We start from the raw sequence: 8,676 nt of genomic DNA, 5'->3' as shown, positions 1-8,676 counted from the left end.
GCTGCTTGGGCAGCCTCAGTAATGCAACAGTCCAGGAGTTTTCAGCCACGCTGATGTAAACCAGAGGTGGCAGGTTAGAGAGAAGCATGGTGTCATATATGATAGCTTAGGTACTCCACAGACCAGAGCTGACTCTGTGCAAGCCATTGCCCTTTTCTGTGTTGTTTCTGCCTCTGTCTCCATTGGAATCTGCTGTAAGTGTCAGACTTTCCCTGGCTGTTTGCTATAAGGAACTTCATCCAGTTTCTCTGTGCCACAGGAGCAAACTCTGAGGCTGACCTGCCATTCCCTCCTTTTATTGCATTTAGTCTCTGTGGCCTTGGAGTGCCTCCTTTGTTGCTCAGTTCACTTAACCTGGATTAGGTAACCTTTGTGTTTTGAAACAAGACATGCCTACAAAAGTGAGGCACTGGGTTCTCATGGTTCATGGCATGTAGAGTCTGATTCACCCCCATCAGAGCAGAAGGCCTCTGGAGCACTGAAATGTCACATACTGATTATTATGATTCTCTAAAAGACTGTCTGTGGATGTTTCTATATATATGAAAGTATATATTTCTCCAGTAAAAGTCATGTGAAAATTTTGCAACTGAAGTTGTTGCTGGTCAAAATTAGATTTGCAGACAGATTTTACAAACTAAAATGAATTCCCCTTTGATTTTCATTAGATACTACACATCCCACATGCCACCATAGAGACAGGGCTGCTGGGCTCTGCCACAGCCATGCTAAGTGTGAATCTTCTACCCATCAACTGTGCTTTTAAGCCCATATTTGAGCCTTTCACTCCCTGCTGAGTCTCAGATGTTGTAGGTAACTACAATGTGTTTTTGAAGCTTAGGGGTCTGTGCTTTCCAGGGTTAACCAGGTACCTACAGCACCTCTGCAACTGAGTGGAAGAGTGCAAAATTCCAATTACTGTTGAAAATATTAACACTTGGGGCAATTACCTACTTTGAAGATATATGAATACTACATATTGAATCTCAGATTGTATTTATTAACTGCTTTGAGACATATTTTCATATTTTACTTGAGAAAATTGCTATTTCATTTTTGAATAACAGGTGTTTTGAGTAAGGGATGTTCTGCTCTTTTGCCTCTGGACTGTTACAGTGCTGTCCTTAAAGATTCCTTTCAGCATTGCTAAACCAAATCACTTGAGAAATTGTGATTCAGTCTTCCAAGAATATTTTAGAAATTATGAGGTAATCATAAATAATAATCCACCTCACCTCACATTAATTTATCTTATGGGTGTAGAGTTAAATAGATTTCAGAGTTTCCTTCTCTCCACAAGTTCTCCAAGAACTTATATTTATGTGAAAATTTAGGTCCTTAGGAAATCACAATTTCTCTGGAACTGTCACTGCACAGGAAACAATATTGAAGGGATAGTGATGAGCTCAGAAGTGCTAGCGATTAACCACAGCTGCTTAATAGAATCAGATTTCTAAGTGACACAGAAGGACTGAGACCTGCTACCACCCTCCTGCCTGTGTGCTTTGCATGACAGATTTGGCAGGCTGGTGGCAACAACTGCAGGCAACCACCTCAAATTAACTTACACAAGCTGATAAGGGACAGAAATGCCCCGTAAAGAGATCAGCCACTCCATCTCCAACCTCTCGCTCCTGACCTACAAGGAAGGTCTCCAGAATTGCTTCAAAAGACAATCCAAGTACTAAAATTCCTGACTCCAGGATAGAAAATCACATAGATATTGACTGCATATTACATTATGGTTTTTGCCACCACCAGACATTCCTAGGCACTAATTATTCCTATCTCTCTTACTCTCTCTTTGTGCCACAAATTACATCATCAGCTGTCCTCTGGCTAGCATCCTCCCTTTCATCAACAGGAACTAATCACCCTTTCTCTCAAACTACCTAATTAATATAATGAAGTTTAACACAGAACAACTATTCTCAGTCTGTATTTAGCTCTAAGATTATTGCTTCTATTTCAGATCTGAAGCAGCCTGATGTGCCTGCAATCACGTGTAGTTTTTCTGAATGTGCCCACTGACCTAATAAATGATGTCCCCTGTCCCTGCCCTTGCCTTACTTCCATCTTGCCCTGTCCTTGCTCTGATGCCTCTGCTGTACCTCCAGGCTTGTTCCCGCTGGGCTGAGCCTGCCAATGAAGGCACAACCTCAAGGAGCTGCTATGGGAGATGCTCTACTGGCCCAGTTCAAGGGAGAAGTGCAGGCATCCTGTGCTGGAGCTGCTCTGTCTGCACCACCCATCCCACCTGTCTCCCAGTGCCACCCGACAGGGGCTGGTGACAGGTAAGATAAGCTGCTGGTGACAATGGAGAGCTGGGAGCAAGGCTGGCTGGATGATCATTTTGTTAGACAGCACTCTTTTGGGGGTGATGGAACTTTTGGAGGTCAGACAGGTTGTCTTTCATTTTTTCTTGGTGTCTCTATGGTTTTAAGTATTCAGTGTTTAGAGTCTCTGACCTGCCCAAAGTAAGGTACTAGAAGATCTGGTTAAATTCAGCATCTGGATCTCATCTGGTATACATCCATCTTTTTTCCACTGTTCTGCTGTACAACCCCTCCCCTACCTTGTTTAGTCCTTGAAATTTCTAGGTTTCCACCTCCTAATTTTTATTTCTGTCTTCCTTCAAGGTCTCCCTTAAAACTTGCTTTTCTTAGTTTCCTTCCCAAACCAAGCTGTTCTCCCTTGCTGCTTGTCTGAGGTCTGTGCCTCACCATGTATAATTTGCAGCGTATTATCTGATGGAGACTGTAATCTCTCTAGGGCAGGGCTGTGTCCTGCCCTGGACTCACAGTTGCCTGTTTTACTCTGTGAGGCTGAATAAGAAGGACAGAAATAGAAGAGTACACAGACACTCCCAAATAAACTGTGTTGTGTGATCTATGCTCCAGAAACAAATGCAGGAACAATTGTTACTAGTAACGTGGTTTATGCTGTACCACTGCGCCTTGGGAAGAAGTAGATCCTTTAGGCAAAGAAACATCCTTTACAAAACTTTTGTGGAATGTATTTATCTAAAAATACAAGGGCTTATGTTAGAGAACAATGTTCCTCTGCTGATTTATAGTTAACTGTCAATGGCAACACAGGACTAAAACCTTTTAACCAGTCATGCTGTAGTAATGTCTTAACTTTATCCCTGTCCTCCTTTGTAACATCTGTTCCAAGGCTGATTTCCTTGGCCTCGGCTGCTGCTTTTGGAAGAGTCCCACTCGCTTGGCTCTCCCATTGTGGGAGGACCAGAAAAGGAGGATGGATGAGGAGCAGGATGAGCCTACTCACAGAGGTAAAGGTTGGGGGTGAAACCTCAGGCATGCAGGACAGACTTCTGCCTTTAGAAAACTGAAACTTCCACTGAAACGTGCCTCTGCACATGTGCTGAGGGTAATGTTTGGCTAATAATGCATTTTAAAAGGCTTTTTGGCCAGGGATCTCCAGTGAGTTGGACTTTTTGCTGCCTGCACAAATGGGCTCTGCACATAAACATCTCCCTAGTGGAACTGAAGAACGAGCACTGTGTAAGCGGAGATGAGGATCAGCTGTGACTCCAACTTGGCGATGCTTCCCCCCAAAAGCCAGAATGGTTAAAGAGAGAGGATTTTGACTTTGCTTCTTTTCCAGAGAGATCTGGGGCTGTCTAGCCCAACCCTGCTGCTGGGGGTATTGCTGCGAGGTGGCAAGTGGCCCACTGGAACAAAAGGCTCATTCTGGCTGTGGCCAGGCTCTCACGCTGCACAGCTCCCAGTTGTTTTTTGGAAAGAGCAGTGCTGGACTGCCCAGCTTGTGCCCTCCTGTGGGGCACTGTCATTTTAGATATTTTAGTTTTTTGTCATGTATAATAATATATCTGTACTAGTTGCAAGCAGTTAGTCATCTGCTAGCCAGAATGGGGTTTTTTTTCCCTTGAGGATGTTTAGGATCACATAACTCTTACAGTCAAAGGGGAAAACATCTGAAGATGTTTGGATTAGTCATATCACTGCTGCAGTTATCTTCATCCAGAGCCTTTTCTTTCATTCCCCGTTAGAGCTCCTGAACTTGAGGGCCGTATCTCATCTCCGGCCTTTCCCAGAATGACAATTATCAAGGCAAGCTGAAAGGCAAAGAGAGTCCAGGCTGTACAGCCTCTATCCAGTTATTATATTTCATTATTTACTTGTTTTTCTTTGGGGTTTTTGGTTGTTGTTGTTGTTTGTTTGTTTTTGTTTTGTTTTGTTTTGTTTTAAACACTTGATAAATCATGCCATGGAAAGCTGGGAATGGGAGCATATGACCTGCTGTCCTATTCCTGCCTTCCAGTAGCAGTTCTAGTTTCTCTGGGCTCCCATTCCGCTTACAGAATGAGGTATAACCCCATTTCTGTGTCTTTCAGAGGAGCTCTAAAGTTTCCTTCTTGCCTGAGAGCCCTGTCTGACCCCAGGCTATGATACCACTGCTGTTGTAATGCACCTCCTAATCACCCACAGGCTTTTATTCTCTGAAAATTCCCCTGTGGCATTGCTTTCCCTGTTGAGGAGAGCCCTGGACTTTGGCCCCAGGTTGGCCTTTTTCTCCTGTGAAATGCACGATCCCCCCACAGCAGGGGAAAGTTAAAGTATTATTTATTTTCCATCCGTTACACATCCTGTGCTTGGTCGGGATGTGCTTAAACTGGGGACAGCTGATTATGGGGTGTTTTCAAGGGAGCTGATGTTGGACTAAACAGGACTAAACAGCAGTGACTGTCACTGAAGACAGGGGTGCAAATCCTTTCTTCTGGGGATCACTTGGGCTGTGCCCACAGTGAGGATGTTAATGGGTATTGTCCAACACTCAGTGGCATCCCAGCAGTACAGGGACAAGCCAATTGAGACAAAAATGAAGGAAAATTGGAAATTGGTCACCGTTACTTGTTACTCTTTGAGGTCCTTTTAGAAACAGACCCCAAAGGGCCACCAAACTCCAATGGATTTAGCCTGATGGTCCGTCTGTGCTGCTGTCAGGCTGGGGTGAGGGGTCTGTGTCGAACTTGGCTGCTTTAACTGCTGTTTGCATTCACAGAGATCAGGTGCTGGGAGGCCTCTTGCAGAGCAAATGCCTTTGCTGTGCACCTTGTCCTTGTGAACTGGAAGAACCTGAAGGACTGGAGGACTGGTGAAAATGGGGACCTGCAGCCAGCTCCAGTCAGGATTCACCTGGGGATTGTTCTTTCCTCAGTCTTTCCAGAAATGAAGTAACATTTACTGGGAGGTGCCTTCCCCCGTGGCAATTGGCCCACGAGGATGTGCTGAGGCACGGCTGGGGCTAGGATGCACTAAAAATATAAGTGACAAGTGTAAACACTGCCTTCTGCCAGGGTGGGAGGGTGTCTGCAGAGGGGTGCCAGGGCCGGCCAGCGGCTGCGGGTGGCAGAGCAGAGAGAGGCACACACTCTCTCCCTCTGAGTTGTTTTGGGTTTTTTTAAAAAAGGACTTATTTAAAATTCAAACAGCTTAACACATTAAAATTGCATCTTTCCCCTCATCGTGTCGCGGTAGCCACGTTTCAAGAGGTCGGGGAAGAGACTGCAAACCGGAAAACAAGGAAACAAAGAAACAGGAAAAACCTACGGAAGGAGAAATGTCTCCACCTCCTCCCTCCCCTGCAGGGCGCTCTTCGTTTCGTTTTCTTTCTAAGCCCTAAAAGCGAATACAAAAATTAGAAAGGACGTGGCCCGCGCCCCCTGCGGAAGGCCCGGCACAGGGGACAGGACAAGGTGACACGACGGGTGCCACGTCAGCTCCTACCTGAGCCTGCCAACAAAGGTGGCCATTGAGAGCCACCGAGTGCGAGCGCTGGCGACTGCCGGCGCTCCGACACCGTCTCGGGACAGGCAGCGGGTGAGCCATGTGAGCGTCTCCTCTTTCGCCTTCTCCTCCTCTTCTCTTCCTCCTCTTCCGCACAAGCTTTCCGTCTGTCTAGGGAGCTGCGGGCTCCGGGGTCTTGTCGAAAATAGGCTTCCCCAGATGAACGAGCAGCACTCACCCAAGCACCTACAAAACGAACAAAAACGTGCTTGCCCCTACCTCATTGACTAGGGGTTTTTGTCAGCTGCAGGATAAGGGAAAACAGCTTTTTATTTCTGACTTTGACAATCCCCCATGTGCAGCTCCAGCTGGGGGGGATGTTTCAAGGCCCTTTTGGTCCAGACTATAAAGTTACACAGCATTTACAGGTCCAGGTCTTTAGAGATATTTTTATTCTGTGCCTATTTTGCTGTGCCTGAGAGTGACATGTTGTGGATGCTTCCAGCTAACAGTGCCTCAATGTAAATAATGCTTTACTCTTATTTACAAATCAAGAGGTTTTTTTCCTTAGTTATGTTTACAAAAATGTATTCATGTTCTGATTTTCTTTATACAGTAATGAAAGTACCTGAACTCCAAGGCAGGGAGGGTTTGGTGAGCAGAAGGGGTAGGAGCCTGGCTGCACTGTGTTATATAAACAGTGTGCTGGTTTTGAAAGCAGGCCTAGAGGCGTTTGAAATGTGTTTATTTAGGCCAAGAACCCATCTGGGCCTGCCAGTAATGGATTCACAGAGCTATTGTGTGTTTGCTCAGTTCACAGGTTTTACATATGTTACATGATTTGCACCAATCAATACAGAACGTGGACACGTGCTCACATCTGGAACATATGAGCCATGAGGGCACTGAGTAGTGATCTTGCTAGCACCTGGCACTGTCTGGATTTCAGGATAAAAATACATATTTTTATTTGTTTATTTTTAATGATGTTGTGTTTTGTGTCAGGTACAAACAGGTGACGTGTGTATTTGTGAGTGCGAAATGTGTGGACACCGACAGTGGGAGAGCTGTGAATTCTAATAATAACTGAGGAAAATAAAGCATGGAAAAAGGCCTTTGAACTTATCTTTTGTTTGCAATTAACCCTGGTTGATTTAGGAGCATTGGAATTAAAGCGCTAAAGATGTTGCTCTTTTTTGCTTGTAGTTAAACCTTAAAGAGTTCTGCAATAATAACCTTTTGAAGTATAATTTCAGAATATTACTTGTATCCTTGAAACTATAGCTTTGGAATATATATTAAAGAAATATGCTTATCCCACACCCTATTGAAGCAGAGAAAAATAGCTTGAGAAAGGAAGATGAACATCACCTCAAGATTTATAGTCTCTGCAATTAAAATGTGGACCCACGTCTGGGGAGCTGGACTCCACCAGATGGGATTCGTCTTCCTTCTGTCGGAAACTGGACCACCACCATCTGGGGATACTCCTTTAAAAACACATCCTGAGAAAAACTAAATCACAATAGTGTATAGAATTGTGATGTAATAATTTGGAATAAATATTGCTGATGAATAAAAAATTGGAAATAGAAACTGCTGAAAAATAACTGATGAGTACCCCTATAAATACCTGTAATCCTCAATTATCGGTGTGCAGTTGGAGGGAAAACTTCCCCCACTATACCCAGTGCTGTGTTGCTCATATTTTACCATATTAAATAATAAATTGATTGCTGCTTGAATATTGGCCTAGTCAACCTTCTTATTTATAACAATGAGCTGTTAGATTTCTGAGGCACAGAGTGGCAGTGCCCATTTCATTGCACAACTCCTGCAGGATGCAGCTGTACCGCAGAGCAAAGCTGGGAGCGGCCTCCCTCACCTGGCTGGCCAAGAAAGAAAACTCCAAATTCCATGTGAATGTAGCACAGGACAAGGATCACAACACTGGATCAAGGATCTGCCCCCACTCACAGCACTGCCAAGGACATGGCAATGCATTTTAATTCTGGCTATGGAAGTAGGGAAAAAAAGTTTTATCCACAAAGAAAAAAACTGGTTCTTTATATGGGAAATATGAAATAAAAGCAAACCTCAGGGCTGTACGTAGAAACACCTTTCTGAGCCCTTCAGGGTGCCCATGGCCCTTGTTTCTGGTTACCTGTCCATCTCTCACAGCTTCTGGAGGCTCCAGAAACCCCCATCTTTCCAGACACAGTTCTGGAAGCAGCACTTTTTCCATGGTGCTGGAGAGCACTTGCAGAGCTCCATCACTGAGGGCTGGGCCAGAGCATTTGCCCAAGAGTTGGATTTAAAGCCCTGTGCTCACCCAGCAAAACCCAGGGCCTGATTTGGCAATACTCTCTCTTGAGCAGACTGGTGAGAAAAGTGGAGGCCAGGAACTTCAGCTGTATGACCTTGTAATGCCCAGAGACTCAAGCCTGTGACAAAAATCTTGCTGGTCAAGGCAATTGCTAAAAAAAGGGGGAAAGGAAAAAAATAACCCAACCAACCAAACCTGTCATCTGTCCAGATTGCTAACTAAATAACCTGTAAGCTACAATAATTCTGCAAAAGATGGTCTCAGGAGTGTATTTTACTGTGAAAGAAGTTATAAATAATAATAATAAAGAAATGCATCTGTGTATATTTCACAAAGCAAGCAAAAACTTTCTTCCTCTTCAAGCCTGTGGTCTGTGAGTAATTCGTGAACCAGAGGAGCAGCTCTGTCTGTCTTACATGGTGTTTGTTACAAATCATTTGCTCATGTGTTTATCTTCCTGTCAGGTTGGGAGCAGCAAATCCTTCTCTGGTTTTTGTCTGCTGAAAAACTTCTATAGATAAACATGAAAAATTTGATTAATAAGTAAAAGGTGTAGGGGTGCGTTTTGGGGATGAA

General features: G+C 44.4%; 1 long non-coding RNA gene across 1 annotated transcript; it reads left to right on the top strand.

Moving 5' to 3' along the window:
* Nucleotides 1–5,384: 5,384 nt before the first annotated feature.
* Nucleotides 5,385–7,519, top strand: LOC115948278. The gene is made up of 2 exons (XR_004082113.1): nucleotides 5,385–5,876; nucleotides 6,780–7,519. It is a non-coding gene; the product is annotated as an uncharacterized LOC115948278 (long non-coding RNA).
* Nucleotides 7,520–8,676: the final 1,157 nt, after the last annotated feature.

This window comes from Geospiza fortis, unplaced genomic scaffold (genome assembly GCF_000277835.1).
Source record: "Geospiza fortis unplaced genomic scaffold, GeoFor_1.0 scaffold244, whole genome shotgun sequence".
NCBI lineage: Eukaryota > Metazoa > Chordata > Aves > Passeriformes > Thraupidae > Geospiza > Geospiza fortis.
The sequence above is the reverse complement of the archived record's forward strand: the minus strand, read 5'-3'. Positions and strand labels throughout refer to the sequence as shown.